This window comes from Equus caballus, chromosome 20 (genome assembly GCF_041296265.1).
Source record: "Equus caballus isolate H_3958 breed thoroughbred chromosome 20, TB-T2T, whole genome shotgun sequence".
NCBI lineage: Eukaryota > Metazoa > Chordata > Mammalia > Perissodactyla > Equidae > Equus > Equus caballus.
The window spans coordinates 29680870-29690137 of NC_091703.1; the positions used below are offsets into that span (position 1 = coordinate 29680870).

Genomic DNA, 9268 nt, shown 5'->3' on the forward strand with positions numbered 1-9268 from the left:
TCCTTACTTGTTCTTAAGCATGGGCCGCAGTTCGAAGCAACGATTCCATCCCTGGCTGCAGCAGCAACCACAGGTTTATAATTTGGCAAAGTTCTGCCAAGCTCCATTCCCCCGCCCTGGGCAGGGGAACTCGCAGAGGAGCGCCGCAGGGCCAGGTGCTCGATACCTGCCTGACCTCCTCCCCGCCCAACCTTGCCACAAAGGAGATCGAGGCAGGTTAATCTTCCCAGAAGATGGCCCTCGAGAGAGTTGCAGAGGTTTAAGCTTATTTCTTAGAATTCTGCCTTTTCTAGGGGAGGGAAGGAGGTAGAGGATGCTGTGGTACTGTAGTCGGGACAATTTCTTCATCACTTCTCAGGGCTAAAGGAACGCTCGGTAAAACTGAGCGCATGGAAAGAGGCCCCACTGGGATTCGAACCCAGGATCTCCTGTTTACAAGACAGGCGCTTTAACCAACTAAGCCATGGAGCCGAACAATGTGGCTGCTTCAAAAGGTAACTTTTACTTAATTTATCATTTTTCTTTTTATTTTGAGAAACGCTAATAAGATCTTTTCTTGATCTTTTGTTTGATCTTTTTGATTCGAATACAGGCAGTTTGAATGTGTGCAGTTCAGTGGCTGACAGACGGCTTAACAGCGTGGTACTCACTATCCTCAAAGCAACACAGGAGCTAAGGTTCAAGTTTGCTCCAAGTTCTGGACAGCAGTCCCCTGTGCGCCCAGATACACCCTCATCTGAGACCTTGACAACTTGGCATATGGCCGATAGTTGCCTCAGCTCCTGAGCAAGAAGTCTTCATCACTGGTTCTGTCCATCCATCACTGCCCTCCCTACCTCTAGATTCCAGAGTCTTGCTACTCAAAGCATGGTTTGTGGGGAAGGAATCATTTAGGAGCTTGTTAGAATGAAAAATCTCGAATCTCATTCAGATCAACTGAATCAGAATCTGCATTTTAACAATTTCCTGGTGATTCATATGCACATCATAGTTAAGAAGCGTGGCCCTAGAACAGTGGTTCTCAAACTTCAGTGTGCATCGGAATTACCTGGAGGGCTTATTAAAACACATGTCGCAGTTTCTGATTCAGTAGGTCCTGGTGTGCAGCTCAAGAATTTACATTTCTAATGAATTTCCAAGTGATGTTGATGCCATTGGGACCCCACTTTCAGAAGCATTGTCCTAGAGCATATAGCGCGCTCACGATCCTTTCCAATCCAGTCCCTGGTCTCAACCTCATCTCCACACAGATGTTTGAGCTCTAATATCTGGATAGGAAGTTGGCGGGAAAGACAAGGATTTCTGGAAAGGGGCACTCATTTAACATATTTAAATTTTTGTTGAGTTCTAACAGAATGGTGTTGCAACAAAAATGACAGAGTAGAGGGAAGTATGAGAGAAACTGCTCTTACTGAGAAAGTACCTTCATATGAATAAGAAGTTATATTCCTCACTTTCAGTAATAGTAGATTAGGAAATATTTGTTTCCTGCTCTGTCCTCCCCTTTGCTTATAAGGAGGCAAGGTACACAGGTAGACGTGCTCACAGGAACCAGGCTGGTCTATTTTGGAAGAGGAGCAGCCGTTTTATAAGACATAAAAGTAGGATTAATTCTCCCAGCAACTTCATGCAAATAACTCAATCTCTAGAGCGATCCCCAGTGGATTCCAAGTATCCCTCCTTTTTCAAAGGAACGTCCTTCTTCTTCTGGGTAGATCCTTCCACTTGTGACTTTGTATTCCGACTTGCCTTCTTGAAGTCTAGCTCCATCAGTGATCCCCATCCTCTGTTTGAAACCTCTTCCCCTGTCATTCTCTCTCCTTTCTGAGCCATACTCTTGTATGTATCACTATAAATAGTTTCTTGTCAGCTTCCTTGTCTTAAAGAATCAACTCACTGTAATTTGTTCCCATTTCTACTGTTCCACTGAAACCACTATAAAGAAAGTAATCAATGACCTGTTTTTACAAAATTAAAGAATTGGATTAATTTTTTTGGTGGCAAGTGTCAGAAATCGTACTTAAACTAGCTTAAGCAAAGAGGAGAATTTATTAACTTCTTTTAATCGAATCCAAGGAAAAGTCAAGCAATTGAGTTTTGGAAAGGACAAGAATACCGTTGGTTCTTGGCAACAGCTGAAACCTGTGACTCTAATGCTGTCTCAAGGACCCTCTATCATTTCTGCTTCCTTCTGCAAATAAGCTTTATTCTCTCTTGTTGTAGAATAGCTATCTTTACATGAAAGGGAAACTTTCAAGTTTTATGTCTGGGCTTGAACCGACAGATAGGATGTGTCCTGATCCTTTTATTTCCTCTCATGTCCAAAAATCCTTGAAAAGCCAGTCAGCAGCCTGGTTATAGCAGGTGTGCAACATGGATCAATCAACTCTGGTCAGGTCAGTGGATTTATGAGATCACTTTATCTTGTAACATAAAAAAAAAAATGCGTTTATGGTTTAAACAACTTTTAGTTGAGTAGTGCTTTTTGTTGCCAAGTACATTGTAATCAACTTATATATTTTTCAATCTTTGCTAATCTGACTAGCAAAATATATCATTTAATCATTGTTTCTGGTGGCATTTCCTTATTGAAATTTTTTCCGTATGTTTCTTGGCTCTTCGTACTTATTTGCCAGAAGAGTATATCTGTCCTTATCTGTGTTAGATATTATTATTTCGCACAATTTGTCCTTTGCTCGATTTCCTTGCTGTATATTCCATTTGGGTGAAGTATACTTCCTCAATCCACGGACATTGGGTTTAGCAATATGACTTGATTTCACCAATGGAATGCGGGTGGAAGGAGAGTGTGTGGTTCTGAGCTGAGGCTTTAAAAGTCATGGCAAAGTTTTCTAGCCTACTTGCCTCCTGTATTACACCATGAGAAGAGCATACCTGGTAGCTGCTGGCCTGGAGTGGGGAGACATATAGATAACACAACAAAAGCCCAGCCAATTCCAGCAGAGCCTAGCCAAACAGGGACCTGTAAGTGAGAAGTAAATATCTGTTACTTTAAGCCACTGGAATCCTTGATTCATTATTCTTCTTTTAGGCTGTTCAACACTTTCCTTATTTATTTGGAAGATCACTATCAAATTTATATTATATAAATATAATAGACCAAATGTATTTATGTATTATGTATTCAAAATGTTTTCCAAGTTACTAATTTTATTTTTATATTTATTAATAGCTTTTTTCAATATAGAATTATAAATTTTCATTGGAGTTAAATCCAGCAATTTGCTTCTTTATGGTAATTTTCCTAGAAGTCAACTTTTGATGTCTTATCCCTCCCGCTATTTATATAACTATGCATCCAAATTTATCCTCATATTTTAAAAGTACATTTAAACAATAATATATCCAGGATTTATTTTGATGAAAGTAGTGAAATGAAGACCTTAACTTGTTCCAAAGAGTTAGCCTCTTGTCCCACTGAAAATTTTTACTTATTCTTTTGAAATACTATTTTTATAATACAATCTTACCTTGACTTATGAAGGCAGTTTGCACATGAAAAATATAAGGCAAATTATCATAAGTGGAATTAACATTACCATGTGCTACAATGGAAAAATATTAATACATTCCTGAGTCCCCAAATTGACACCTGTTTATCCATTTATTCACCAAATATTTATTGAGCGTTACCATGTTCTAGGTATTTTTCTAGGACACGGGGATACAGCAATAAACAAAATAGATTAAAAATCCATCCTCTCATGGATACTGTATTCTAGTAGGAAAGCAGAAAAATTTACAAAATGAATTCATGGAGAAAAATAGAGCAGGGAAGGCGAATAGGAAATTGGAGCAGGAGGGATAGTTAGTATATGGCCTTCCAAGCTATGGTAATGTCTTTGGTTTTTCCTTGGAATGACATGGGAAGCCACTGGAGGGTTTTGAGCAGAGGAGTGACATAATTTAATTTATATTTTAAGAGGATCTGTCTGGCTGCCGAGTTGAGAATAGGCTGAAGGGGAGCAAGGGCAAATTCAGTGAGATCAGTAGGAGTTATTGTAATGATAAAGTAATCTTGGAAAGAAGAGACGAGGATTACCTCAGTACTTTTGATAACATAAAGTCATTATTCTTCGTTGTGAAGAAAGATTGGAATATATTAATACGCCAAATACTACATAGGTACAAAAGCATTTACCAGATAGGGTTAAAGTCATATTAGGTTAAAATCTGTATAATCTGCACATTGTCATCATGAATTTCAATTTTTGGCTAGTTTATTTGCTAAGATAAGCAAGAAGCTCTCCTATCAAATTCAAAGATTTTTATAGTACTTGCCATTAGGACTTTCAATGAAATATCTTGTCATTAGGAAGCTGCATTTATTGGATATAAGTTAAAGAAAATTTGGTTTGTTCCTTATAGTTTAAATTATGTTTTTAAAAAATTTCTTATCACCCTGCTCTGCCCAGCTCACTTATTGTTGTCCAGTATTTTAAGTTCTCGGTGTTTTACCCCCAATAATTATACATTATTACCAATATTATTTTAGAGTAAATGTTTATTTAGACTTCCTAGATGTTTATTACTTTCTTTGCTTATCATTCCTTGTTGCGCTCAGTTTTTCATTCATGGTTTAATTTGCTTCTTTCTTAATTATGTCCTTAATAGTTCTTTCGGTGGAAGTTTGTAGGTAATCAAGTCTCTCATGAGATTTCTGAAAATATTTTTGTTCCTCTACCATTCTTGTATACCACAGTGATCAGTGGGTCGATCTATATTAGGTTGATAGTTATTTTCTCTCAGATCTTTGAAAACATTTTTTAACATCTGTCTTCTGTTGTGGCTGTTGAAAAACCTGCCATAAGTCAATTTTATTTATTTGTTGTTTCTTTTATCCCCAGTTGCTTTTGATATCTTTTTTCTCACTATGATGGATCTATGTATAAATCTAGTTTTATTTATCTTGCTTTGGGCTGGTTTTGTTGGTTGAATTTGAGGGTTCAGGCTTTTATCAATTCTAGAATATTCTTATGCTTTTTCTCTTCAAAGATTACTTCTAGCCCATTCTCTCTGTTCTCTTCATATAAACAGATGTTGGAACTTCTCAGTCTCTCCTTCATAATGTCAGTTCTTTCATAATTTTCTTTTTTTAAATCTTTTTATTCTGTCTTCAGCATCGTATTTGTCAGATTTATATTCAACTAATTACATTTTAAACTTTGAAAAGATATCAAAGAATATTTGTAACATATGTACAAGGCATTCAAAAATAACCCAATAAGTTGAACACCCTTGTATCCACCACCCATATTAAGAAACAGAATATATATAAACCAATGTTATCCCAAAACAGAATATGCCCTGAGCGGCTCTACCAAATTTACAACTGCCTCCTTCCTTTTCTCACCCAACACAAGTAACCCCTGTCCAAAATTCTGTGTTCATAGTTTGTGAGCTTTCTCTTTCTTTATGCTTTTACCACACAGTATCTCTAATTTATGCTGTTTAGGTTTTCACACTTTCAAAACTTTTTATAAAGTTTTTTATATAAGTGGAACAATACTTGAGTATTCTTCTGCAACTTGGCTTTTTCTTTCAATATTATATTCTTAAATTTAACCCACTTTGATGTGTGTAACTGTAGGTCACTCATTTTTAAAGTCAACTTTATTAAGGTATAATTTACATACAATAAATGCACCTATTTTAATTATATAAATTGATGTTTTGAAAAATATATATATAGACATATACATATATATGTAAACACCAGCACAATCAAGATATAGAACATTTTATTAACCTCCAAAAATCAGTGATGACTCATTTTTACTACTGTATTCTACTTGCTGAATAAACATATTACATTTTATTCTATGAATGGACATTTGGGTCATTTCCCATTTGGACCTTTATAAGTATTAATGTTATAAACATTCAAATATATGGCTCCTCCAGATGCTTGACATATAACTAAGAGTGGATTTGTAAGATTGTAGGGCATGTACATCTTCAGCTTTACTAGATAATGTCAAATTGTTTTCCAAAGTAATTGTACCAAAATGTAAATACAATCCACAGTGTAGGAGCCTTAGTTGATTCACTTTCTTTCCAACACTTGATACTTTAATTTGGGCCAATCTGGTGAGTATAAAATGTAATTTATGCATTTCCATGATTACAAATGATTTTGAGTGTCTTTATGTCTGTTGGCCATTCAGGTTCTCTCCTTTGAAGTGCTTATTTTGCTAATTTTTCTATTTGGTTACTTGCCTTTTTCTCTTTGATTTGTAGTAATTATTTATATTTTGGACAATAATCCTTTGTTTTGATAATAATCTTTCATCAAGTATATGTGTTGCAGATATACACTCCCAGTTTTGTTTAATAATTTCACATTTTATTGTGTCTTAAGATAAACAGAACTAATAATTTTAATATTGCCAGCTTTTTTATGGTTTGTATTTTTACACCTTAAGAAATTATTTCCTTTTTCAAGTTCAAAAGCAGATTCCCCCATATTTTCTTCTGTGAATGGACATTTGGGTTGTTTTCCATTTGGGCTTTTATTAGCATTGATGTTATAAACATTCAGATACATGACTCCTTCAGACGCTTGACATATAACTAAGAGTGGATTTGAAGACTGTAGGGCATGCACATCTTCAACTTTACTAGATAATAACTTACAAAGAAAGTTTTATAGCTTTGCCTTTCACATTTTAAGTTTTTAATATATTTAAAATGCACGGATCCAATTTCATTTTCTTCCAAATGAATAATCAAGTTTTTCTTTTCTCCACTGAGCAAGAAAGAATATTTCTGTCATATCAAGTTTCCACATATTCATGGGATTGTTTCTGGGATCCCTATTCTACTCCAATGGTTTATTTGTCTATGACTATCTTAATACCACCCTGTTTTAAATACAATTGCTTTATAATAAGTTCTGATGTTTAAGGTGAGAATAAGCAAGTTTTCTCAACCATTTTTTTTTTAATCCTTAGTAAGTCTGACCCTTTGCTCTTATATACAAATTTTAGATAGTTGTTAGACTGCATGAAACCTCTATTGTTATATTCAATAGAATTGTAAACTGGCACCTTTAGAATATTGAACCTTTCAAATATATCCATTTTCCTTCATCCCTACTACCATTTCCCCAATTCACGCCATTATCATCCATCTATTTCATTATAAAATTCTTCTTGGTCTCCTTGCCTCTAAGACTCCAAGTTATTTTCCACGTTGTAGCCAGAAAAATCTTCCTAAAAATGTAATTCAAGTAACTTTCTTTTTATCATCCCATTAATGACTTCCCAATGCCTCCAGGATCAAGGCTAAACTCAACGTGGCTCATGTTTAAAAATCGGCTTCTGTTCACCTGTGCCTCCTCACCCCCAGACACCTTTTTCCAAACTGTTGCACCCTGCATTTCTTTGTGCTCCTCTCGCTCTGAGTTCACTTTTGGTTCCTCAAGTTAACTAAGCGAGATTTTTCAGATAGGAAAACAGTAATTTGGAAAATTTGCCCTCCTAAAGATGCAAAAGAGATTTCAGTCAGAAATCAGTTTGCATTTAAATAGTAAGATCAAGCACATCATAAACATAATCACACTCTTAAAAGTCAGTCCATAACAGCCTCATGCTCTTTTCCTTTTTTACATTTTTTAATGAGTCCAAGGTTTAATTAACTAAAACCATAATTGTATCAATCATAACAAATTTTAAATTCAATTTAACACAAATATATCAGAATACAAAGCACATAGTATGTTCTTTGAACCAGTAAATAAATGTTTTCTTTCCTAATCATAATTTCTAATTGTACAGTGTTTAGAACTTTCACAGTATTCTTGCTATCTTGGTGAATACCAGAAAAGATATTCTGCAAGTTATTATTTAGGAGAGCCCAGGAAGGGTACAGACTGGGCTAGTTTCCCCATCCAATCCTCCAAGTTCCCAACAGACTCACTGCAGAACATGCACAGACACATCAAGGAAGGGGGATTCCTAACAGCAATACCTTTAGCACCTGACAGAAGATCCTTTTCTCTGAAATCTCCCAAAGAGTCAGTCAACCCAGAATGGAGGTCTCCAAATGCCCAGGATTTGATTGCACCACTAACACCACTCAAGTACCCCCTTTCAACTCTCCTCTCGCTGCTACAAAATCCCACCCTGCTTTTTCCCCTCACTCTCCCCTTTCCCAAGCTTCTCACCACCAGAGCTGAGGAGGAAGAGATCCTATGATCCAGGTAAGTCTGGGCTGGGGCCCTATGGAGGACCTGTGGGTATAAAGTTGAGCAGGCCACCTGGCCCTTAACTGCAACTCCCTCTTCTATCCTGCTGCTCCCAAACTCAGACCTATTCATGACAATAAATCTTGCTGGGAGGCCAGGGTTCATCCAAAGACTCCAACACCACACACACACACACACACACACACACACACACACACACACACTGGAAGTGGAAGTGTAAACTGGTAACTTGCCTCTGACTAAGCCCTAAAATTCTGGCTTTCTCAGGAGGAACATGTGAGAATTTTTCAGGACATTTGTGGGGGGCTTGCCCCAAATATATGTAGAGAAAAATAGCTAGCTAGCTTAACTTTCAGCTTAACCTATTTCACCTCCTTCAGCACCTAATAGCTACAAATGTCAACCGCCTTTGTTGGAGAGTTCTCTTGGCTAGGGGACAGTTTTTCTGAGTGGGACACTAGCTGAGGGCTCAAATTTACATTCCTTGGTGTCACCTGACCTACAGGAAACTTGCATATCTTCGCCACCCCAAATTGTGGGAAGGCAGGCTGATCTACTGCAGGTCTAACCTCTCCAACTTTTTTTTCCTGCTCAAGTAATCAGAGAGCAGAAGAAGAAGTCTGCTTTCTAAACTAACACCCAATCTGGAAATTAATGCAAGTCTCCTCTTCCTGAAGGCGTCACAGCAAATGATTTCTTGATAGAAATCACAACATTGGAAGCCAGTTCTATCACTTAGTCATCCTTCAAGGTATGTCTGTCTGCTGTGCGTGTCTGTGTGTGTGTGTGTGCATGAAGGAGGAGGTTCTGGTTCTAGTCATTGCCATATTTCTTTAGAATATGAGGTACTTATCTCCTTGACCCATCTTTGGCCCCTCCATAGTTACCATTCCTTAGGTAGTAGGAAAAGTTCAATACAACATCCTATTATACATAATAACTATAAATGCAATTAAAATACAGCACATAAATAAATGATAAATAGAAACACACACATAGTAGTCATATCTGCACACAAGGAAATATGCAATTACCATT

The 9268-nt window shown here is 36.7% G+C and overlaps 1 non-coding gene across 1 annotated transcript; it reads right to left on the reverse strand.

Moving 5' to 3' along the window:
- Positions 1-397: 397 nt before the first annotated feature.
- On the reverse strand, positions 398-471 carry TRNAT-UGU (transfer RNA threonine (anticodon UGU)). The gene has a single exon. It is a non-coding gene; the product is annotated as a tRNA-Thr (tRNA).
- Positions 472-9268: the final 8797 nt, after the last annotated feature.